General features: G+C 36.7%; 1 long non-coding RNA gene across 2 annotated transcripts; it reads right to left on the reverse strand.

Moving 5' to 3' along the window:
- Positions 1 to 5,997: 5,997 nt before the first annotated feature.
- Positions 5,998 to 25,150, reverse strand: LOC135407858 (uncharacterized). 2 transcript variants are annotated; one of them, XR_010427051.1, is made up of 5 exons: positions 20,207 to 25,150; positions 19,177 to 19,283; positions 18,665 to 18,751; positions 12,202 to 17,976; positions 5,998 to 11,603 (listed from the first exon to the last, which is right to left on the reverse strand). It is a non-coding gene; the product is annotated as an uncharacterized LOC135407858 (long non-coding RNA). The 2 variants fall into 2 exon arrangements; XR_010427050.1 differs by having other exon boundaries at positions 19,177 to 25,150.
- Between the last annotated feature and the right edge of the window lie 64 nt (positions 25,151 to 25,214).

The raw sequence follows: 25,214 nt of genomic DNA on the forward strand, positions 1-25,214 counted from the left end.
TCCATGGTGGGTGGGGGAGAATAGGAGAAAAGAGAGAGAGAGACAGACAGATTTTATGTTTACTTTTTACTTTTTTTTTCCCACTGATATGACATTTTCAAAAAATCAGAACATTCCTTTTAGGTAAAAATTGGAGATTGATGACCTACGAGTCCTAAATTCTAAGCCTACACAATGAAAATGTTTTAATTTTTTATTATTTTAATTCTGCTAGAGAAATCAAGCTTCCTTGATGAAGGCCAAAATAATTCCTCACGTTGTGGGTTTCTTTGGATGTCTCCTCTTCACTCAATCAGATTTTCTCTGCTCCTAAAAAACCCTCTTTTCTTTGTATATTGAATAAAAAAAATCAATAACTTGCTGATCTGTGGAATCAGGCTGGCATCAAAGAGCCCAGAAAGGCTGCTCCATGTTTCTGAATCACAGGCTGATGCCAGGACTAAAAAAATCATCATGTTGATATAATCTTTTCTTGTGTTCATGTCCTTGACACAGGATTTCAAGGGTCCTTCTCTAGAGCACCACTGCCCTCTCATCTCTCATATTTAGGGACAGGTTGTGCTGCATTTCCTACACCTCTCTTACACAGTTATTAAGGGCTTAAGCTTTCATGGAAGTTTAATGACACTTTCATTGTTTTTCTTCCTTGTTTCAATTCAAATTCAGGTTTCAGATTACCACAATGTAAGTGTCTGAATTTTGCTGCAGTTTTACATTAATGTAAAATTAATCTTTACATAAGCATACATAGAATATTACTATTACACTGTAGGTATGAGTGACATTTATGTTACTAAAATAAATGCATTTTTGAGAGCCTCTTGTCTTGTCAAAAGTATGTATAACATTTTCCCAAAACAAGTAAGAGAAGATAAAGGGAATTTCTTAGCACTCGAGTGAAGCCTGAAATAACTTTATTCTATAGGGTAATTTTAATTTTTAGAACAATATTAATGGGACTAGATATGTATTAATACAACAATATTAAATTCTCTAGGGTATAATAGAGGCTTATACTTCAGCTTACAACAAAAGCTTTAGTTTATAATTCAGATTAAAATAAGCTCCCTAGCCATTTATATTGCAAACAGTCCAAATCTCATAGTAAATATTGTTTTAGCCCCAAAATAGTTTTATTGACCCAGGATGACCAAGGACTGATGTATTATTCATCATGTTTGAGCAGTGGAGGACTCAGCCCTTAGTTGCAGAAGAACATGAAAAAATGTCCTGCTCTAAGAAGTTTAACATTCAGTTAAGAAAGATAAAGTTGAGAATTTTGACTTGTTAATTGTGCATTTTTATTGTAGTAAATAGACCATTCCTTATTTACCTTTCAGTAGGTTTAACAATTCTTCTAATCTCAGTTATGTTCCACCTTACTCAATTATTAAGTTAAATTACCTTGTTAATCCGCTGGTACTGCATATGTGCACAGTATAGTGTGTGCTATTCTTTCTAAGGAGAATGGGACCTTAATTTCTGTTTTCTTTCAAAACTGATGAACCATATTTCTTGCCCTTCTCTACATATCTATTTTTTCTTTTTTTTCTTTTTTCCTTTTTTTTTTTTCTTTTTCCCCCTAAGATGATTTGAAAATGACTTTTTGAAGTGCCATTAAATTGATGGAACATTTGAGAATTATATTGTGCCTCTACGTGCATGATTTTTCTGGCTTTTATACATGCTAAAAACTGTCCATGTAAAAATCTGTCATTTTATGATCCAGTTTTTTCCAATCTAATTTTTTTTAATCCATAATTTTTAATCTCTTGACTAAATTATCCTTAAAAAATTTACATTCCTAATCAACCTATAATTATTTACCCTTTATGTAAGCAGCAACTTTCTTTGAAATATGATGCAGGTACCACAATTATTACTTACCAGATTGCTGGTTGTTGGTGGAATGAATTGCATGTTATATTTTTTTTATCTTGGAGGTTGCTTTTTAAAAAGCAGTAGAGGTTTATTTATAGTATGAAAGGAGAATTTTTATGAACAGACAAAATAATAGTGAAATAAGACGACTACAGGAACTACAAAGTGCATATAAAGACACAAGTGTGAGAAGAGTATGATTGTATGAGCCTTGATGTGAAGAAGAAAGAACGAGAAAGTTGACAAAACAGAGGATTAAAAAGAGTCAAGTGTTGCTGAAGATTTTACCAGTGATTACTCAAAATTTGCATTGTGGAATGTCAGAAGAATACCTAGGGAGAAAAAGGCAGAACAGGAAATCCATAAGTGTAGTCAGTTTGGGTGTAAAAACACAAACATTGACATTGCATAAATTGAAGGGTAATTCTGAAATTTAGAAACACACACTCTAAATAGCTTTGGCAAACATATTTTTAATTAATAATAAAATTTTAAAGTGGTTTTGATTTCCCTACACGGGATGCATATTTCACATTTCATGTTTCCATCTTGACTCAAGATCCACATCCTTTATGATTTTAGGTGAGGACTTTATTTCCTATTGTTTTCTTCCTTCTGTCCTCCTGCCTCATCATTCATTCCGTATAAATCTGTAACTAATTTATTCTGTCCACTCACAGTCATGACAGGTAGCTGATTCTTAGTTTGTCTCCTTTTCTATTTGTTGCATGAGTTTAGGTTAACACTAGTTTTGGCTCAGAACTAGTAAAACTGTCTTTGTTTCCAGGTCATCAGTTCCTTGCTTGCCAATTCTTTTGTCCAAGTGGCTTCTGATATTATCTACATAGAAAACACTCTCACTGATTCTGTAAAATTCTGAATAATATGCTGTAAAATTTCTAGTAATTTCCACCTACATGTTTATCTGTAGAAAAAGCAAATATAGCACAAGGATTCCAGATGCAGAGAAATGTCAGTTTCAAATAGTGATGAGAGAGTTAACAGCATCATTTTGGAAATAATCAGTTTAAGATTTTTCTAGAGCTGACAGTCTAACACATTGTACAGAAAAGAAAGAAATCTCAATAGCTAACAGCTCACTAATTTTGTTTAAACTATATCATTTTAGACTGACAAAACTCATTCTTCTACAACCCTTAGATGCTTTCCGGGCAAAATCCATATTAAATATGTATTTTTGTCTTTGGAAACAGCTACTTATTGCAGCAACTGTGTTTAGAGCAAGTTGAAGGTAATTGATTACACTGAACTGCTTTTCATGTTGAATTCAAATTAGGCCTTTGGAGTTTTCTGATGACTTCACTAGAAGCTGAACATATTTACAAAGCCAAGAACAAAAGCAGCAAGTTTATAAAATGTGAGCAACTTTATACAAATACATATGCTTAGGTAACTTTCTGTTTCTTTTTCAGGCAAACCTTTTCTAAGCTCCACAGAAAAACCTTAGACTAACACAGACTAAAAGAGTTATTATAAAAAAAAAATGAAGTAAATCAGAATCACATTTGAACTAGTCAAATTAATTGTGATAGACATATACCAAGAAATATTAAAAACCATACCAAAAGAAAACAAAAAATCTCAAAAAAAACCACCTAAAATCCAAACAGACAAAAAAGTAAACCTAATACAAAAAGCCAGGCAACTAATTTGCACCTAGAATTTCTTCAGCCTTATTCTGTTGCTTGTTCTTTGGAAGGTTAGTAGAAAACAGGTTGAGGAGCCAAGGCATAGTATAATTTTATCAATTAAATTACAACAATTTGTAGTTTGTTCTAGATCAGCTCATGCAGGTTATGAAAGGGATGAAGCCCTGATGAACATGACACGGTTACAGCATACTGATAATATCTGGTTGTTGAGTTCTGCTAAATGGTTGTCCTTTATGACTATAGCTTCAGTTAATTTAAAAGTATGCAAGTGAATTGGAGTTAGTTTTAATATGACAAAGGCAACAGATGTCCTTGGAAAAACAGAAGGCTCATTTGCAGTCTATCAGGCTCTGGCACTGCTGGCAAAGAGCAAGGATTTTAGGGGTTTTTTTGGTTTGGTTTGGTTTTGTTGTTTTTTGCTTTGTTTTTTTTTTAATGATGGGAAATGGCAGTTCAGCTGACAAAGCTAATAGTGAGCTTCCTGTTATCAAGTGGATTTGCAGCATAAAAAAAAAAGAAGATACCCTTATCAGTGCAATCTGAAAATATTTTTTGTGGTTAGAAGTGCTCAGGTCATTTGGTGATGCCAATTAAACCATGTCCTCAGAGACATTATAAACCAGCCATGGAAATTGTCATGTGAAAGCATTCAATGATTTTTGGCAGTAGTGTGTAGAGGGCAAATGAGGAGAGGGCAGATGAGGAAAGGAGCTGTAACACTTTTAAGTTCTCTGTCAGGCAGCTGAAGGTTTGCACACAATTACAAAAGCGTGATTCTGCACAGCATTTTCAGAGAGGAATGGTTTGCTGCTTCTCCCAACTTCTCCTTTTGCTTCTTACTAATTCATAATTTTTTATTCTTCAAAGGACCTTTTGTACTAACTGAGCCATAATTTCTCTTTTTATTTGTTTTCTTTTCTTTTTCTTTTCTTTTTCACTGTCTTTGACAATAGTTATTCCAGCGTCAAGAAGTCCTAAAGGTTCTTCTGTCTTCTGACGGTTTTAATACACCTCTAACAAATTGCTGTAAAACTCTTTTTACCTTCTGTATATTAACTCACCAATTTGTGTCTTATGATACCCATGTGATACCGCAGAACAAGATCTGTGGAATACTTAAGACCAAGTTTCTCATGAGTTGCAATGTTATTAAGAAGCATTTGTAATTTCTATTTGATTTTATATGCTCAAATGTTTTTCTAAGCTGAGAAAATGACGGAATTTGTTAAGAACAGCATTTCTGGTTGAGCATGAGACAACAACCCACAGAAGAGATTACCAAGTAGAGGGGAATATTCCTTCCAAATAGTTTTATTTTTACGTGTGCAAGTGGCTTTGTGTTTTCAAATATGACAAATTCATTCAGTAGCAACTGGTCCTATTGAGTAATGATAAAAAGAGTTTCATGGGGGAAAGGGTATGGCTTGTGTCAATGGCCACAAGTTTAGAACTATTGACTCCAGTTCTCTCCTTGAACACAGCTTTCCCATATGTCTATAGTCAAGACATCCATGACAAAATTTCATAAGCACCTGGACAACTTGGGCCTAGCAAATCCATTTTCAGAAGTCATGTAAACAGTAAAACTGAACCAACAAAGGAAAATAAGCTATATTTTTCAGAATGTGCATTATGGAGTAGTTGGAGCTAAAATGCACATTACAAGCTGACTGTCAGAAAAATGCCACTTATTAATCATGCCCTTGCAGGACTGTCCTCTTCTGTATAATGTGCTATCCAGATGTGTGATATTTTGAAAGGACACTGATCAGAATGGCACACCTGTGTTACATCCTCATCCCTCACCTGCAGAAAAATCAATGGCTCACTGCCATTTATGACTTTTTGATAAGAACTGTGCTTTATTTTATTCTTTCCACTGAGGATCAAACCTTTTCCTCAAAAATGTGACTTCATCCACAATGCATTTATGAGGTTTTTTTCCTGTGTTTAAATTTCAGATTTTAGTCCTGAGATTAGTGCTTAAAAATATATTGCCAAAGCTGGTTAATAAGACATTACATAGCCAAAGCTTTTATTTGCATCAATAGATGTTGTGCAGCAGAAAGTAGATACCTTATCTCCAGGTACTAGATCTGATTTCCTTTATACTCTTAAACATATAGATCAGAGAAGAATGTAATAGCAGTTCTACAGAGGGTTGAAGTCAACATTACAGAAGGGAGAGAGAAGGCAAATCTAATTTCTCTTTTAAGTCCAGCTCTGGGGGCCCAGGAAGGACATGGAGCTGCTGGAGCAAGTCCAGAGGAGGTATCAAGATGATTGGAGGGATGGAGCAGCTCTGCTGTGAGGAAAGGCTGGGAGAGTTGGGATTCTTCTGCCTGGAGAAGGGAAGCTTTGGGGTGACCTAATTGTGGCCTTCCAGGACCTGAAGGGGCTACAAGGAACATGGAGAGAGATGGGTCTGGAGTGACAGGACAAGGGGGAATGGCTTCAACTGACAGAGGGCAGGGTTAGATGGGATATCAGGAAGGAATTCTTGTCTGTGATGGTGGTGAGGCCCTGGCACAGGTTGCCCAGAGAAACTGTGGCTGCCCCATCCCTGGGATTGTCCAAGGCCTGGTTGGACAGGGCATGGAGCAACCTGGGCTAGTGGAATGTGTCCCTGCTCATGGCAGGAGGTGAAATGAGATGATCTCTAAGGTCCCTTCCAACTCAACCCATTCTGTGATTCTACAAAAATCAGTTTTATGAGAGTGGGTCAATTTAGACTGTACATTTGACTTAAGAAGTAGTGTGCAGGTCTGGAGACGGGTTTCTTCTCACAACCACCTTTCTTCTTTAAGTACTCTAGGTGTTTTTATCTTTCAAAAGAAAAAAAAAAGAAAAAGAAAATAAAAGGAGAAAAAATGCACTTCATATTATTGTATCGCAACATAATGAAAATGTTCTTTTATCTTCACGGTAGACAAATGTAGCTAATATCCTGTGCTTTTCTGGACTAAGCATCACTCCCTGGGTATATCAGATATGATGAATATTTTGAACATGGCATTTGTCCATATTTACTTTATAACTTAGGGGTCTCTACATGTCTGTGTAATGGCTCTATTTTTTTTCCTCTTTTGACCACTGAGCACTGCACTTCCATTGTTTCTCAACTTTTCCACACATTTACGGTGGCAGTGAGATAATAAGAAACTTTGTTTTACTACTCTTAAGAATTGCCAAGAAATATGTATTATTAGGTACTCTTAACATTTAATTTTGGAAGTTTCTCAAGTTTTTTTCTTCTTAACATTTTTTTTTTGCTCTAGCCTGCCATTAAATATTCATAATAGAATTACAAATCTTCTACTATTCATTAGCAAGTTTCATGATTTTAGGCATTTTAAACACAAGTTTTAGTTTTGGTACTGATTTTATCCTTCTGCCAAGCAACTTCCTTTAACTTTACCTTTCCCTATTGAGTGCATAAGGTAATCTATTAGCACATATCCAACCTAGCAGAGTATGGTGTTACAGTGTGAGCTTGGCTTTCTTTTTTTCTGTCTACTGTATATGCAGGTTGTGTGTGTATTTGTTATTGTGAGATATGAATATCAACAGAAATAGCAATATTAATCAACATAATTTTTTTTTCCATTGTATGTCTCATGACACTCCTTTTCCTTGCACTCTTGAGAAAACAAGAATACTGGGGCATAACCGCTGAATCCACCTTTAAAAATAGTTTGCTCTTGGCACTTAGGAACACAATCGTGGAATCATAAAATCACAAAGTCATAGAATGTTTTGGATCAGAAGTTTGCAGTTTTTCTAGTCCAGCCCCCTGCAATGAGCAGGAATATCTTCAACAATCAGGTTGCTCAGAGTCCTATCCAGTCTGACCTTCAATGTTTCCAGGGATGGGGCATCCACCACCCCTCAGGGCAACTTGTGACAAGGCACCACTGCTCTCACTGTATTCCCATGGCTCCAGTTCTTGAGCTTGTCCAGGTCCCTCTGTATGGCTTTCCATTCCTCCAGCATGTGTCACCTGCACCCTCAGCTTGGTGTCAAGTCTGCAGACTTGCTGAGCATGCACTCAATCAATCCCTGTCTATGCAATTGATAAAGATAATAAGCAGCACTGGTCCCAGTATGGGTCCCTGAGGGCACCACTGGTCACTGATGTCCATTAGGACTCTGAGCCATTGACCAAACCTTCTGGATATGACTCAAACATCAATTCCTTATCCACTGAACAGTGTATCAAATTCACCTCTCTCCTAGCTACAGAGAGGGTTATTGTGACAGATCATGTCAATGGCCTTATAGAAGTCCATATGGATGACATCCATAGCTCTTCCCTTGTTCACTGATGTACCTATGTCTTGTATGATGGAGCAATTACTTCATCATCAGAAGGCCAGTGGGTTGATCAGACAGGATTTGCCCTTGGTGAAACATTCCTGGCTGTCCAGAATCTCCTTCCAATTCTTGTGTCTTAGCTTAGCCCCCAGGAGAGTCTGTTCCATGATCTCTCTAGGCACAGAGGTGAGGCTGACAGGGCAGTAGTTCCCAGGGTCCTCCTTTTCATGCTTATTAAAGGTGATTGCAATGTTTCCACTTTATCCACTCACCCGAGACTTCATCCGATTTCCAGGACTTCCCAAATATCACAGAGAGTGACTGGGCAGCTGCATCAGCCAACTCCACCAGGACTCCTCATCAGGTCTCATAGACTAATACACATTCAAGTTCCTCAGGTGAGAGAACTTCTCCCACATCTTCTGCTGGAAACTTATGTGTGAACCTTTTAATGCCAAGGTGGTAGCATCACTGGGCTACTACACAGCCCTGAATCAAGTCTTAGGATGGAAATGTGTGTGTAAGTGTAGCCTTATATCTCAGATTTTTATAAGAAATTGGAGCAATGTGTTTTGCAGTTCTTTTTCTGTTGCAAAAAAAAAAAAAAAAAAAAGATTGACCTAATTTTCTTTTTATTAAACAGAAAAGTCCCCCCCAAAAGGTGATAATAAGGTAATTTCATTCAAACGCATGATAGAATAACACAAAAAAGTACTATAATTATCTTGGTTACAGTTCACTTCAGCCTGGGACTACCAAGAGTGTTACTTCCATCTTCATTCTGGCAAAAACCAGCATGTTTGTACAGTGGTAATGGAGAGAAATGCACTGGATATAAAATAAAATACAGTAGTACTGCCAAGGAAACTCCAATAATAAAGAATTATCCAGGTGACTAACAACATCAACCAGATGAAACGGTGAAAAAGATTAGGCAATTGTCTCAGAAAAAAAAATGCAGCAAAATATAAAACTTATATAAAACTGATATTGCAGCAGGAAGATGAAGTAATTTCAGTTATTAAGAGAAAAAATTAAGAAAAAAACAAGATGGACATTTTTTTAGACTAATACTCAGTCATTTTTCTGATAAATGGTTTAATTGTAGACATTTTGTCTTAGTCAGAAAAATCTAGAAAAAAGGGGGGAGTTAGAGAAGAAAATCACATTTATTATTGCATTTCTAGGGAGTTTTATTCCACATTTTATTTTACTATAGTAGAGAGAAGGAAATATTTCCATGGGAGATTACTGTCTGAAATTTCTTTATAGTGAGATTTTCTGTTTTCCATTGGCACATCTATTTTGTCGCTCCTGTACAGAGGGTTCAGAGGCAGAAGGAAAAGCACTGCCTTTTGACATTGTTCCTAGACACCAGGATTTGAAGATTATCCGTGAAGATAAACTGATCCAATAAAAATATTCTTGCAGGTACTCTAAAATACTTTGCTGGGTTACAGGTGTTTGGAAACATTTTTCAAAAGAGCTGCCTTGAAATGACATTTGCAGAGACTCCACTTCCCACTAACACAGATGTGAGAGCTACAGGGTAACTGGTCGCGGTTTGAAGTCCTCAGTGAGTCTATTGGGCCAAATCTTAAGGTCTCAAAAGGATATCTGGTTTGGTTTGGTGAATAATGACCAGAGCTGGAGGGAGTGGAACAAATCAAAGGAATAAAAAGTGATATGACTTTTCTGAAGCAGGGAGACAGTATTTGAGAGTGGGGGGGGGGGGGTGGGGTTGTATTAATTATGCTGTACTGATCAAAAATAACTCTATTTATTTTCTGACCTTATGAAATCACTGCACATGTATGTATAACACACCCATTTTCACTCATTGATCTCAGATCATGTTCTCCATCTTCAACACACAGCATTCTGCAAAGAGTGATTCTTTTTAGATCACCTTCTTGTAAGATTTCTTACTGCCCTAATTGTTTTTATGTTTCTCCATTCTCCACTGATTAAAGCAGGCTTGAGGTCATGAACTTGGGTAGAGGTGGGAGAAGCTTGTTTTAAGACGAGTTTACGTAGAGTCTGCCTTCTTTCAATATTTGTGAAATTTTTTTCACAAATAGTGATACTAGTAGGGGACTAAATTCTCTGTGAAGCTGAAATCATTTTACAAGTCATTCACATTAAACTCACCATTTATCAAGAAGTTAAATCTGTACATATTTGGCACTCATTCTCACCCTTTTGAGTTGTATTTCTTTTGAATTCTTAAAAACAATGTTATTAAACTTCTTCCTGATAAAGCAACTTACACACAAATATGCCCATGTGTTTATGGGTGCATAATTCATATTTTAAAATTTATTTGATGTACAGTTAAAGAGGCATTTATAATTCTATACCTTCATTAACATGTTAAAAATCAGTTCTGGCATTGCTTTGACCTTAACATTTCACAACAGGGAAATGAATATTGAAGACTTGATTTGTGCACCTTTATTTTACAAGCACCTAACTGTTTGGAGAACTCATGCAGTCTTCCTTCTGAAGCAAAAAGAACTTTTAAAATGAGCAAACAGCTAAAGGGAGGAGCTGGAAGGGAAAAAAGAGTCTAACTCATAATGCAGTTTGTGAGTAACCACAAATCCAAGAAAGACTGTTCCAAATGGAGTATCTATACTGAATCAAAATGGTACCTTTAAAGGGTATTCCACAAAAAAAGGAAGAAAGGAAGCTTGATCTGCTTTTCTTTAGAGTTTCTGCAACAGTGCAGATGCCGCATGAAGTCAGGAAAGTCTGACTACCGTAGGAACATGGAGCAAAATTCTCAGTGTGTATTGTCTTCATTAGACTCAGGAAGAATTTCTGGCACCCTCCACAAAGAAACAGCTTCTTCTAATAAAAGCAGTTGATAGAGCAGTTTGAAAAAAATTCTGCCATTGTGACAAGTAATGTTTTTATGAATTAACCTTGAGTTTTTTACCAGTTAAATATTTTCTTTCAGCTAAAAGAAAATGAAAAGCAAACCAAAATGTGTCCTTTGGAAATGTCAAAAATATATATCATAATTATGGACTGTTAGATAAGGAAAAGGCAGAAGATATAAAGATAAACCAGGAATAGCAGTGACTGGAGCACTAATCCTCGTTACTATGAGGATTAAAAAAACAGGAAATCATTTAATCTTAACCATCTCCAGTGACTTCTTCATCAATAAAATCCTGTCTGTATTAATTTCATATTTTATTGGTTTAGATTTTTCCCATTTTCCAAAGACAAAAATACTAAATATGCATAAATGTGGTTTTGATTCATCTTGACAGTCATACCCTCACATCTTCCACTTACATTTCCCAAGTTCTACCATGACACAGCTGAAGATTCACAATTTGTAAAGGCAGGACCTACACAAGATTGATGTTATGTTGTCATCACAATCTCAGATTTCAGAATCTTTATTTCAAATCTCAGTTTCAGAATCTATGCAATTAATATCAGCAACTTTTTGCTGAAGATACAAGTATATGTTGGCACAGTTACCTGGACTGTGCCAGGAACTCAGGCTGAAGTTTATAAAGCAAGAATAAAGAGGAGAGAGAGAGAGAGAGAGAAATAGGTAGGTAAACATAAAAATAAAAGAATACAGTAACTTTGTATATTTTAGGAAAAAGTTTCAGTAGTCTAGGCCTAACATTTTGTTTTGTTTTTCATTTTGGCATTCTTCTTTATGATCTGGATATTCTAGTCAGAACTGCCTCTCACCAACAATATGAAGACCTGTTGTACAAGTTTTGAGCTGGCTTCCCGCCAAGCCCCCGAAACTCGACAACAAGGACCCGCTTCCCAGAGAGGGAAGAGAAAAGAAACGACCCAAGCAGCCAAAGCTATAGCAAAAATATATACATATATATATTTTACATGTGAGACAGATACACACAACGAGAATACCACACACCAAACTCCAGAAATCCCAAACAGCTCCCCAAAAAGGGAAGAGGGGGAGGGAGAAGGGAGAAGGACAAAAAAGGGACAAAGACGGAGCAAGTCAATCAGCAAACTGAAGGCAAACTAGCAAAAATCTCACCACATCCCTTTGAACAGGCAGGATGGCTAGACACGGCCCAGCGCTCTCCCCTCACGTGTGGCAGATAACAGCAGTCACTGTAGGCCTCGGCTCCAGATAAGCCAGACCGAGACAGGGACCCACCATTCTCGAACCTCGCCGGAAAGGAAGAGGGGGAGGTCCCTCCTGCTGGCTTTATTTATACCTCAAGTTACGTAAAGGAATAGCAGGGAATACTTCCGTGATCACTTTCCTAGCTCCTTCCTGGTTATAAGCTGGTCTCCAGGAAGGCCTAGAGTGAAACCATCACACCTGTATTGCCACCATTATTACTGGGGGCGGGTGGGGGGGGGGGAAAGAAGAAGAAAATTAACCTGTATGTCTGTGTAATTCTGCTTTCAGTACCCAGTTGGGTTCTGTTTTTACTTTTTTTCCATATGCAACTTGATTCAAAGAAAACAAGGTTCATCCTTGACTCCTTCACACCTCACTTCAAGAACTTAGGAGAAGCAGCAAAGATCACCTTTCCTTTGGAAAGCACAGTCTGTAAGTTTCTATTTCATTCAATTCCACACAGATTTATCTCCATAGCAAATAATCAAAATTCGTTTCTGAGATGTTTCAGACCTTAACAAGATTTGCAGCAGCTCCTCTCCTTAGCTCTTTATTTTTTCCCTCATATTCCCTATTCCTATATTTTCTGCATTCCAGAACAGTTCAGATCCTGAAGCAGTCATTTTGTAACAACCTTCACTTATGTGTGTAAAACAAGTGATTCACTACATGGAGTTTAAACTAAACCACTGTGGATTTTTCCTAAGCCTGGCATGCAAGCTAAAAATCTATATTTCTTAAAACTGGGTATTCACTTTTCTGTCCATCTCCTTGTAGATGCAAGCTTGACACTGAGGTTTTTTTTTTTCTTTTTTCCCCCTCTTCTTTCAGCTATGAGAATTCCTCCCTTTCAAGCTGGCTGGTCAGATCTATATTTGGCAGTGGAAAAAGAAGTATGACATGTATCATAAGCTTCAACTCAGTAGCAAAGGTTTATGCCAGAGGCAAACCTGCAGGCACAAATAAATAAATAAATTCAAGAGTCCTGAAATTATATTGCTGTGTAATATCATAGTTGCTGTGGAAACTATCTTACAACTTTTTTAAGGTCTCAAAGAAAAGCCCTTTCTTACTGCTTTGTCTGCAGTACAATATTTTAGCTGGTTTAAACCACCAATGAATTAATTGAAAGTCTGAGAGAATTGAGGTTGTTCAACTTGGAGAAGAGAAGACTCTGGGGAGACCTTAGAGCCCCTTCCAGTGCTTAAAGGGGGCTTACAATAAAGATGGGGACAGAAATTTTAGTAGGGCCTGCAGTAACAGGACAAGGGATAATGGTTTTAAACTGAAAGAGGGGAGAGTAAAACCAAATCTAAGGAAGAATTTTTTTATGATGAGAGTGGTGAGACACTGGAACAGGTTCTTCAGAGAGGTGGTGGGTGCCCCATTCCTGGAAATATTTAAGGTCAGTTTGGACAGGGCCACCTGATCTTGTTGAAAATATCCCTGCTCATAACAGGGGTTGGACTAGATGACCTTTAAATGTCCCTCCCTGACCAAACCATTTTTGATTCAATTTATGGAATATAAAGAGTCTGAAACACAACATAAAGATCTTTCACAATAGTTCTGGTTTAATGCTTTTGTTTTCAGAAAATAAAACACTTTTTCTTTCATAGTCCGTGTTCAACCTTCTAGATAAAGTGATTTTGACAACAGGTGCATGTAAGTGTAGTTTTACAGCCCTTGTGTAGGTTCAGTTTTATTACATTTGTTCAGGTTCCTGATCCTTGTTAACATAAAAAGCACTGCAATTCATTCAAATGTCACTGTTCATGTAAGGTGAGTTTTCTTGAATGAGTAAATTAACAGAATTGCGCCTCATTGCTCAACTGTGGACTGCTCTGTCATTCTTCTTTGAATAGTTTTGAGAAGACTGAAAAGCTGTTAAATTATAAAACATGGCAACTAAGTTGTATGATCACAGACAGATCTCTCTATTTTTGCATAAAGAGATAAGCTAGTATTCTAAATTAATGTGATAAATTCATAAAAATGCATATGAAAGCTGTTATATATATCCTAGTACTTACATTAAAATTGTAATGTGATATATTACACATTATTTTATGGTTGTTTACTATTGAAATAAGTACAACTACAACTAGAGTGTTTTTAATGAATTCTTAGAATACCAAAATAATTGCAGTGAAACGAAATGATTATAACAGCAAAAGGTGTTGCCTTAAAAGATCAGGAGCAGAAAAAAATCCAGGCAAATTTAGTAGAGATAAGACGATAGAGTAGGTCATTAATGAAGGTCCTCTGGCATGAGGGGTACGAAAAAGGCATGCACCCATGTCCACAGGTTCCACTATTTATGGTCTGATCTGAGAACCACCCACCCTCAGGTCTGCCCCCTGGGCACACCTCCCCAGCAACTTAGTCAAAGGTCCTAAGACCCCTTTATTCTTCATCTTCCTCTTATTCACAGCACTTACAGCCTTTGGATCTTCTCCAAGGTTTCAGGCTTGAAGGTTGCTTTGACTGTGATAGTATCTTGTTGTTCAGGCCTAGGGTGCAAATGTTCTTAAACAAGTTGTATTTGCTATAGTTCTGTCTTGAAAGGAACCTAAATAAGCCTAAAGAATTTCAAAAATTCAATATGAAATAGAGAAATAGGGTTTGGTGACTGTTAACTACAACTATAAAATGTGACAGATTATACAGCTATATTAAAATCTACAAAAAGCTAAAATTCCTAAAAATTCGAAGGCATCAAGGAATACAGTCATTAAAATACCTCTTTCAGCTTTCTTGAAGCAACTGGAGAATATCCACACTGAATTATTTCTTCTTCTGATAGACATAACTTTATAAAAAACCAATACTCACTACAGTGAATTGGGGTTTTATTATTCCCAGTTTTGACTAATGAGGACTACTGAAAATAAGGGTGACCTACATTTAAAAACTTCAGTTTGAGGTTAACGCATTGTTTTACACACTTTTATGATGTTAAGACATTAAAGATATTGTTTAAAGGGAATTTTGAATATTTTAATACAATCTTGCACAGCTTTTCACTGAAGTCTGAACTTATGCATTAAACTGAGACAATTAAATAAAATTTAAAAAGGATTTTAGAAAAATAATTGCTGGGTTATCCTCAGAACTTACAACTCAAATATGCAAGAATGTAAATTATCAAGATAAGCAAGATCAGAAGAAAATGTCTAAAACCAGAGCAGGTTTGGTTTATTTGGATTTTTTTCCTTCATTTTTTAGTAAGGTTTCCTCTGCAACTGTCAAATATAGAGAATATTCTCATAGTATCCTACAGATTTCAGGTATATAAATCTCTACTGAAGAGCCATATTCATGTCATGAATCTGTCATATCATAGCGTCATTTTTTTGAATAGTCTCACAGAGTTTCACCTGTGAGTGGGCAATAGGACAAAAATGGGAGTTGTAAATAAGATAATTACAAAACAGTTGTAAAACTGTTGCTTGTTGCATAAAAGTATTTAATGGTTAAATTTAAGATGATGTAGAGCTACAATAACAATAATTTTCACCCATTTAAGGAGGACCAGATTCATCCTGCAGTTTTACTCCTCTTTCTGTATTTAGACCATGAATATTATACTGCAGTTAGTAACTTACCTCTAAAACTAAACCTAAGGGTTTTCCTGCCTTTTTTTTTTTTTTTTTTTTTCCAGAAAGCAAAGTAAATGTTGATTCAGGCAGCATTTGGTCAAGGTCCTACTTCTTTGCAGAAGTGGAACTAATTATATACCTTTCCAAAATATTATTGTCATTCTATACCACCTTACCCTAATAACATTTCTGTTGCTGAGCTATTTCTGTGTTGATGACTGACAGAATGGAAAGTCAAGCATGAAATAGGGAAGCCATCCACAGCATTGGTAGGTCTCCTTGAAGTCCTTGAGCGTGTTCATATTGGTGTCTTCAAAGGTTGTTTTTAGCAGTTATGAGAGGAAAATCCCTCTTATCCCTCTTTATTCATTCAAAATTGTCCCATGTCTATAGAGATCAGGGTCTTCTGAAGCAGCTTTTAACAACAGACTAGGTCCAACTTTATTCAGCTAGCCATAGAATCGTAGAATTGTTTAAGTTGAAAATTGCCTCTAAACTCATTAAGTCCAGTCATTCCCCCAATACTGTCATGTTCACCACTAACTCATGTCGCCAAGTGCCACATTCACATGGCTTTTAAGTCCATCCAGGGATAGGGACTCCACCACCTCCCTGGGCAGCTGTTCCAAGATGGACAACTTTTTCATTGAAGAAATTTTTCATGATAACAACCTAAACTTCCCCTGTGCAACTTGAGACTGCTTCCTCTCTGTCCAATTGGTGTAGCAGGTCACTGACCATTTTCTCTTGTGTTATAGGGGCTTCATTCTACTCTGCATCCCTGTCTTCCAGCTCAGAAGAAAAACTGGTCCTGTTATTAAAGACTGAGACAGAGAAGGCATTAAGTACCTTAGCCTTTTCCTCATCCTTGGTGACAATCCCCCCTATATCAAATAAATGATGGAGACCTTCCTGAACCCTCCTTTTGTTGCTAATGTCTTTATACAAACAGTTTTTATTGTCTTTAAAGGCAATATCCAGAGTAAGTCCCTGCATTGTATTTTCTGTAGACACATGCTAAGCTGAAGTGCCCCACACGAACAGGAACCAGCAATCGTAACACTTCTACCAACTCCTTATAGAATATTTCTTGTGCTTCTCCATCCTGGCTGGGTTGTCTGTAACACATTTCCACCAGAGTATCTGCCTTGCTGGCTTTTCCCCTAATCTTTACCAAAAAACACTCAACCCTACCCTCGTCATCCTTGAACTCCAGGTATTAAAATACTCCCTAATATTAAGAGATACCCCACCACCTCTCCTTTCTTGCCTGTCTCTTCTGAAGAGTTTATAGCCACTCACTGCAGCCAAATGTCAAAGTGTTTGTTACTCAAAGGTATTATTTGCCTCTGGACAAAGCTGAACACTTGAAAAATGTTTTCTCAAAGAACAAAATATTCACCAAATAATCATTTTTCTCTTTCCCACACCAAAACTCTGTTTATCCAGCCAGAGATACTTTGCTCATTGTCTCATTTTGCACAGAGCATTTTCTCTCAGACTTTATTTTTTTTTTTTTCATTTCTTTCATTTAGCACTTTTATAGGAATAAGAAAATACCAGACAAAAACCTCTGGGAAATCTTTCAAAGTGGTGTGTGGAGACTGAGACAAGCTTCGTGCTGATAGACTTGCACACTGCTTTGAAATTGTCCTTCTACTTCTTATGTCTGCTGTGGTTTTGGCAAGGGGCATCCACCTTAACTTTTTATTCCTTTACATTTTAAAAAAAAACCCCAAACCAAAAAAAACAATATATTTGTTTGCATGCTTGAACAAGCCAGAGGAAAGTGTGTAGCCTCCAGAAATCCATGTCTGCCTGTATTTCCCTTGGCAATTAAAAGCACATCAGAATTCATGCTTTTAAAGTTTTTTATCTTTGCTTTCTGCAACTTGAACTGATAGAAGCATGTACTTTTACATACAGAATGTAAAGCTTGTCACATTTAGCTCAGCTGGTATTTGGATAAACACATCTCAAGCTAAAGGTTCTCTTACTTCTTCAAAATGAACTTATTGTATGCCAGTGTGTAGGTGTGTGTGTTTGCGCGCAAGCTAATACCTACGTCTGTGATTTCAAAATTATTTCAAAATTAATATTTTGGAATGTACATTATACAGCTTCCACTATCCCAAAGTTTGCTCCAAGCACTGTCCAATCTGGTTTTGGACATTTCCAGGGATGGGGCAGCCACGGCTTCTCTGGGCAACCTGTGCCAGGGCCTTACTACCCTCAGAGGGAGGAATCTTTTCTCTAATAACCCATCTAAAGTTTTGGTTAATGGTGCTGTGGATTGAACAGAGAGGAAGAAACCATGAGGAGTTCACTGCTGCAAATTGTTCTTCTACAAGCAGACACAGCAATGGCAAACCTGCAACAGAGGATGACGAAAAGGTTGAATGAGGAAGAACTTGATTGAACAACCTGCATTTTCTACTTATAATTTCTCCAATTCGTTGTCATGGAATGAAACTCGAATTTTCATACACTATTTACACAAAAATAATTGCTGATGGTAGAAAGTAGTGTTGATCTGTGAGTATTTAAACATTTCAAAATGTCACTGAAAGTGCAAATCACTGTTTCCTTAACTAATGCTCATATTAGATTTATATGAATGCATAAATTGACAGTTTACATAATGTAATTTAGACTATAAACTGCTACATAGTCTTATCTTCTGTATTTCAAGTGTTCAGAAGAAAAAAAGTTGTATCTTCAGCTGCATACATTGATTAAAAAAGATCTAGTAAAACAACCGGGTTTTACTTCATTATATTATAGCATATATTATGAGTATAAATACTCATCCTATTAAGTGTGTAGTGGTATTTGATGTACTATCTCAGGTAACTTTCTAATAGGTATTTAAATGCAATAGTATAATTGACCATTACTAAAACCCTACTGTGAATAATTACATAGAGAGTGTAGCCTGTGTATTAAGATTTATGTAACAGGAATATAATACATCTATTTCATCAGAGATGAAGTTAGCAAAATTCAATCTACCATCAGTATATTTGCTGGCCTGAGAGGAAAATGCATCTCTTACTAACCTTGGTTGTGTAGCTTTTCTCTTCTCCAATCACCCAGGCAGTGTGTGGGAGCAGGCTTTCAATTTTTGGATACGTTGGAGTAGCAATCTAAAATGTTTATTTAAAAATTTCATTAAAAGTCCAAAGGTCTAAGTGCCTTGATTGCCCTTCATTTATAATGAAATATTAATGAAAGGAATTCAATTTCTGATTGTACTGTATGTGATTTAAAACTTGAAACAAGTCTTTAAATTAACAAAGATGTTCATCATTCATGGCAAATTCAATGGATCAAGAACCTTATTTTAATAATATTAAAAGTCTTTCATACATTTTGTTTTCTCTTATTTTATTTAAAAGTCCTTGTCCCTTCCTCACAGACTCCACAGGGTTGTCCTTTCCTCACCCTTCTCACAAACTTAACTAGGATTCCGGAATTTATAATTAACAAAGCGAGAAAGTGATGAATTCTTGTAAAACTTTCAATGTATTAAAATTTTTTGTGTTTGGAAAAATGCTGTCATGTAACTTACAGTGAGGCAAGATTCTGAAGTGAACAGTCTGAACACTCTTTCATGTAACAGCTCAACCCGAGTGCAGTCAAGTTTTCTTCTGCCTGAGAGTCCAAAGTTTTGTGTTTCTGCAATGAAAGTAAGAAAACAGAGATATGGTCAAAATGTTGTGTTGCTGGAGATATATAATTCTCTCCAAGAAACTCACCAGTTCATCTTATTTATTTTTTGTTATGAAATGGATTACAATAACTTAAATATCAACATTTTCACGTGAGAAAATGGACTAATGTTCTATTTTATCAAAGTAAGTCTCGAATTTTTAAAGTCACTGGAAGCTGTATATTTCTTCATGTTTGCACATGCATATTGCAACATGTCCTTTAAGACAAAATTACTCCAGCTAAAAAAATGCAAACAAACAAACAAACACACAAAAAAAACCCTCAAGGAAAAGTTGTATTGTGCTGTATGGGTTAAGAGATAGACCATGGAAAAGCCTAGGAGGATTCTCAAAATAGAGACTGAAATAAGAATAAGGCTTCAAACCCAACAGAAGTTTTGACAGATCAGATCCACATGTTTACATTTAAATGGAACTTGGAGCGAGAAGCAACCAAGAAATCCAGTTAAACTGTGAATTTGTACTACACTGAATGATTCTTTTGGGAGTAAATAAAATAATTTGAAAATTACATGACAAAATACAAATAGGCCTGCCTATGCCTCTGGCAATACACAGCTGATGGCAGGAAATTCCAAATATTGCAGCTTATAACTCTGACTGGAAACAGGACAGAAAATTAGACCCATAATTGGTCATTTTAGGCATCACTTATTCCTCCAGTGATATTTCTCCTTCCTCACTGCATCCTCAAGGTATTAACACCTTACTGAAGTGTACAATCTTCCTATGCTGATGTAAATTCTCTAATCCTCAGGAACTGCAGGAAATAAAAAGGCAAGAAACCCTGAATCTCAACTTTCTCTATGCTTTGTCAACATCCCCATCTCAAGTAACCCTTTTTTTGTAATTTATACCACTACAGACATGCTTCGAAGAGCTCCATGGCAGGAGAAGGAGGATGGAGGAGATGTTGCAACAACCATGACTTTTCTAGGCCTCTTAATACCTGTGTAAAAAAATTCAAAGCATAAATGATTTGTTATTAGTGTTTAATTAATTATTTATAGTTGTATTCAATGCAAAAGCATCCAAGAAGATAAGAAGGGGTCAAAATATTTAGAAAGCAGAGGAAGAAAAAAAAAAGGAACTGTTGAATACCGCCCTTTGAGAATGAGCTGTACGTGGGTCAAGGAGAAAGGGATTCCATGACAGATTGAAAGGTTCAGAGGGTCCCTGAATACCCAACCATTAGGAAGCAAGTGAAAAAAAAAACCAAAAAACAAGAAAGTGGTAATAAGACAAGTGCTTCAGAGGAAACTGGAAAAGGAATAGTTGTGGGTTTTTTTAATTTATCTGTCTTAAAATCCTGGCAGTTAAATGAATTTGGTAAGGATTGCCATGTAACAAGGGTAAATCTGTCCCACATCCACAGCCAACAATTAAAGCAAGTCAATTCATGGCACATGTCATATAAACTGAAATCAGTGAATAAACAGTTTTCTGCTGAAGTGTCTCACTGTGATGGTGTAGCCTCAGACTTTCCGGTCCGTACAAAGAGAAACCTAACCATCCACAGATCACTCAGTGGCAAAATGCCACTGAGGAGAGTTGCCTGCAGGTAAAATCAATCCTGTGATAAACTGACAGTCAGGGAGGAGATATTATAGAAGTCTGGGGCTATTTAGGTGAGATTTTGCCAATAGTTGAGCAGCTGGACACTGGATGAACTGAACAGGAAGATATTTAACATCTCCACAAACAGCATTACTGTAGTCAGTAGTCTGTCAGGGAAGAGACAGAGATCAAATACATCTGCATCCTTAGAAATGACAGATGACCCTGGAAACATTTTATGTAAGTATAAAACAAATTTAAATAATATTAATTCCTGAATACATGCTGAAATTTATATTCCCAGTGCACAGTAAGAGCAATAATTATTTATCTTCTAGTAGTACAGTGTAACTTGATATAGAAACAAGAACTTGGAGACACTCAGAATTTCCATTTCTTCTCTGCTTTTTAATGCTTTTATTTTGAATATTAGATTTTTTGTATATCTCAGTGCTGTCACACATCTGACCAGTTCCCAGATGAATCAATATGAAGCTCCAGTGACTGAGAAATCAGTTTCGTCAGCCTATCAATGAATGTTCATCAAATGTTTGTGAATTGTCTTGTCCAGTGGCAACATGTAAATTGGAACTAGTGAATAGGCCAGAGGATGTGGAAAAGTCTCCTGCTGACATAAAATGACATCTGTTAGCTAGGTAAGAGCAGAGGCAATGCAATCAGAGTGCTGCCAGCGTGGCACTTACATTCAGCTCAATCTAGCATGATATGATGATCAGTTATATCACTCGAAGGTGGTTCTTAAAGCTTTTTTCTACCCTGAAGATACATCTCCATAAAATAAGAGTTTCATATTTATTGTCTCTAAATGACTGCAGATCAAAATTGCACATTATACAGGATTTCTCCTCCTTTCTGCCCATAGCTCCCATGTTATGTATCAAACACTAGGATCTGAAAATGAAGCTGAGATTTTTTTTCATTTATTTATTTTTTTAATAGCAGGTTACTACTATTTTTAGGTAAAAGAGCCTTGGAAGGCCTTATCTAAAAAAATTTAGCTCTGGTTGCTTCTTTTTTGAAATAGGTGTTTGTCATGTGTGTATATAATTCCTGGACAGTGAGTGGGAGTGGAAATGGTTTGACAAACAGCATAATCTGTGATTTTAAACAATACAAAACAGCTAAACTAAACTAAACTAAATCAAAACAAAACAGAAACCTTTTCCTGCATAGCACTGTTTATTGCTATGGCCATGTATCTAAAAGAAATTGACTTCAAAATTACATTTGTCATATTAAAAAGAAAAAACAACACCAAAAAAACCCACGAAACAAAGCCCAACTCAGCAAAACAAAACACAAGGAGATACCCCAAAAAACAAACAAACAAACAAAAACCAATCCAAAACAAAACAAAAAACTAGAACATGCAGATGTGGTCTGAAATGAGATCTGAACACATGCTCTCCATTGTGTTTTACGTCCCCTTTAGATTATGATGAAAATAGTTGAAGACATATTTTGGCCATGTGTTACTTGCCATTTCTTGTGTTCTTCAGCAGATTGAAGAGGTTGGAGAGATAGTGCCCAAGCAGCTAAAACCACATAGATAGAGGACATGGTTACTTTTGGAAAAGGAGAGTGAGGAGGACACACCACCACCACGGAACACTCCTGGCTGGAGCAGAGGGGCTGGAAAACTGGAAAAGGCCCTGGGGGTGCTGATGACAGCAGCTGGACATGAATCCATGTGTGCCCAGGTGGGCAAGAGGCCAATGGTCCCTGTGCTGTCCCAGCCATGGTGTGTCACAGGCCCAGGGCAGTGCCCGTCCCTGTGCTGGGCAGTGCTGGGGACACACCTCGAGTGCTGGGGGCAGTTCTGGGCCCCTCAGACAAGAGAGACATTGAGGGGCTGGAGCGTGTCCAGGGAAGGGAACGGAGCTGGGGAAGGGTCTGAAGCACCATGAGCGGCTGAGGGAGCTGGGGGAAACCAGCCTGGAGAAAAGGAGGCTCAGGGGGGACCTTCCCACTCTCTGCAACTCCTTGACAGGAGGGTGGAACCAGGGAGGGGTTGGGCTCCGCTTCCAGGGAACAAGGGGCAGGACAAGGGGAAACGGTGTCAAGCTGTGCCAGGAGAGGATCAGGCTAGACATCAGGACGAATTTTTTGCTGGAAAGGGTGGTCAGGCATTGGAAGGGGCTGCCCAGAGAGGGGTTGGAGTCCCCATCCCTGGAGGTGTCCAATGAACAACTGGATGTGGCTCTCAGTGCTCTGGGCTGGTTGACAAGGTGGGGATCAGGTACAGGGTGAACTACATAACCTGGGAGGTCTTTTCCAGCCTCAATGATTCTGGGATTTTGTGAGTACAATTTAAGATACAAAAATGCCCATGGAGGGGTATGTGCAAACACACTCATGTGCATGTGCTACTGACATTCACTTAGTCCTTTCTGAGGGCTGTAGCTGATATTTATCAAAATTCCTTGCATCAAGGAGGGTAGAATGGGTTGGCATACCACACCTCTGCTTTTCTATTTTAAGATTAGGAACACTGTGATATTCTGTGGGCAACAGTTCTTTTTGTGTTTCAGGACCACAGTGGGACTGAAAAAATTCTAGAAGACTTTATTCTGGCACCTGCAGAGGCTCCAAGGTCTTTATAGCACCTACAGAGACATCCTACAGCACCAAAACATTTGCTTTTTTGTATTTAAGGAATTTTTTATTCTCCTTTTTTTCCATGTATTTTTTCTGATAAAATAGTCTAAATCTTTCACTCTCACCAGACAAATCTTTTCCTCTAATCCTATTAAGACAAATGGAAAATTGTTTAGAAGACTAATGAGTTCAACAAATGTGCATAAAGTGTAATTGGCCTTCAGTGTCTTCAAATTGCAGGTAACTCAGTAGTTAAACGCTCAGACTATTTGCAGAGTCTCTGGGACTAGCGGTTAGTACTCAGATCTATTATTTTGTTAAAAGTGAAAATTAATTACTAAGAGCAACAAATGAAAATGTACAAGCCCCAGACACTGTGTTTGCTGTCTCTTAATAGGTAAAAATGGGCTATAAAGCTGAGGCAATTCAAACCTGACTATAATGGAACAATTATTAGCAAAAATTTTCTTACCTTTCCAGAGAATAAAATTTGCTTTTGAGGAGCATTTCAACAAAAATATGAAGTGTATTAAATAATTTAATCTAAGCGACAACTGTGGAAAAACTAGATTTTAACCAATTCAGAATAGAGGTACTTCTCTATGTTTTTTCAACTTGTCTGATTTTAGCGTGCAGAGGACAATGGGTGACGCACTGGAGGGAAAAGGAAAATTCTGTATTTAGAGAAAATAAATAGTTTTGTGGAAGATCTTGGGTTGAATATTATATTTTGCTTAGAGAATTAAAATTTAAAATTGCTGTGGATTTTCTTTAAACTCATATATTTATGCTCGTTCTTCTATATTGCTGCCTTTTGTTTCAAATTATGAAAAATTGAATTTTTTTGTCACTGCATCTGCTTACTGATTCAATATTTCTAGCAGCAAAGCCACACTGCAGTCTTGGAAAACAAAGAAGCCAGTACTTCACACTACTTTAATGTTCAATTAGATACAAATCAGGTTGTTATAACTACTGAAAGGAAACAGCCTTTAAGTATTAGGTATTAGAATCTGAGATATTTAACCTGATTTCATGATGCAAAAGTTCCTGGAAAGACATAGCATTAAAAAGACTTATTTATATTTGCTTCTGCTATGTGAAATATACACTTTTTAAATGAAATATTGTTATTAGATTTACAAATATGTTACTGTGTTAACCAATAACCTGCTGATTCATTCATAAAGTTTTTTTCCTCTTCTGAAAGGACATATTACAACTAATTCTGTGTAATTTATTGTATAAAAGCTTAATTTTTCTGTGTATTTCCAAAACAAATAATAGTGGTTCAAGCAATGAACACATATGATTAGCGGTGTCTGACAAAACAATTAATATGAGAATTTTTTTCCTTGAGTCTGCTAGAACAGAGCTACTTAAACTGTCAGCAGATTGTAAGAAAACTAGGTAAATTAAAATATCTGATTTTTTTTTGTCAAGGTTTAAAAAATTCCAGCATATTTGCACTTGCAACACAGTTCCCATTTCCTATCAATTTTTTTATCATAATGTTAAGCTTCTATTCATCTTTTTTCGTTATTAAAACTAAAAACAAAAAAAGAATTTTATTCTTACTGACCATAATCACCTAATTAGCAGTTCAGTGGAAATATCTATCCCCTGTATTCCTTAGGATGTAAACCCTTTTTGCTGAGAAAAACAGTTTACTGGGAACCTTCTTCAGTGACAAAAAAAG

This window comes from Pseudopipra pipra, chromosome Z, assembly GCF_036250125.1.
Source record: "Pseudopipra pipra isolate bDixPip1 chromosome Z, bDixPip1.hap1, whole genome shotgun sequence".
Taxonomy (NCBI): Eukaryota; Metazoa; Chordata; class Aves; order Passeriformes; family Pipridae; genus Pseudopipra; species Pseudopipra pipra.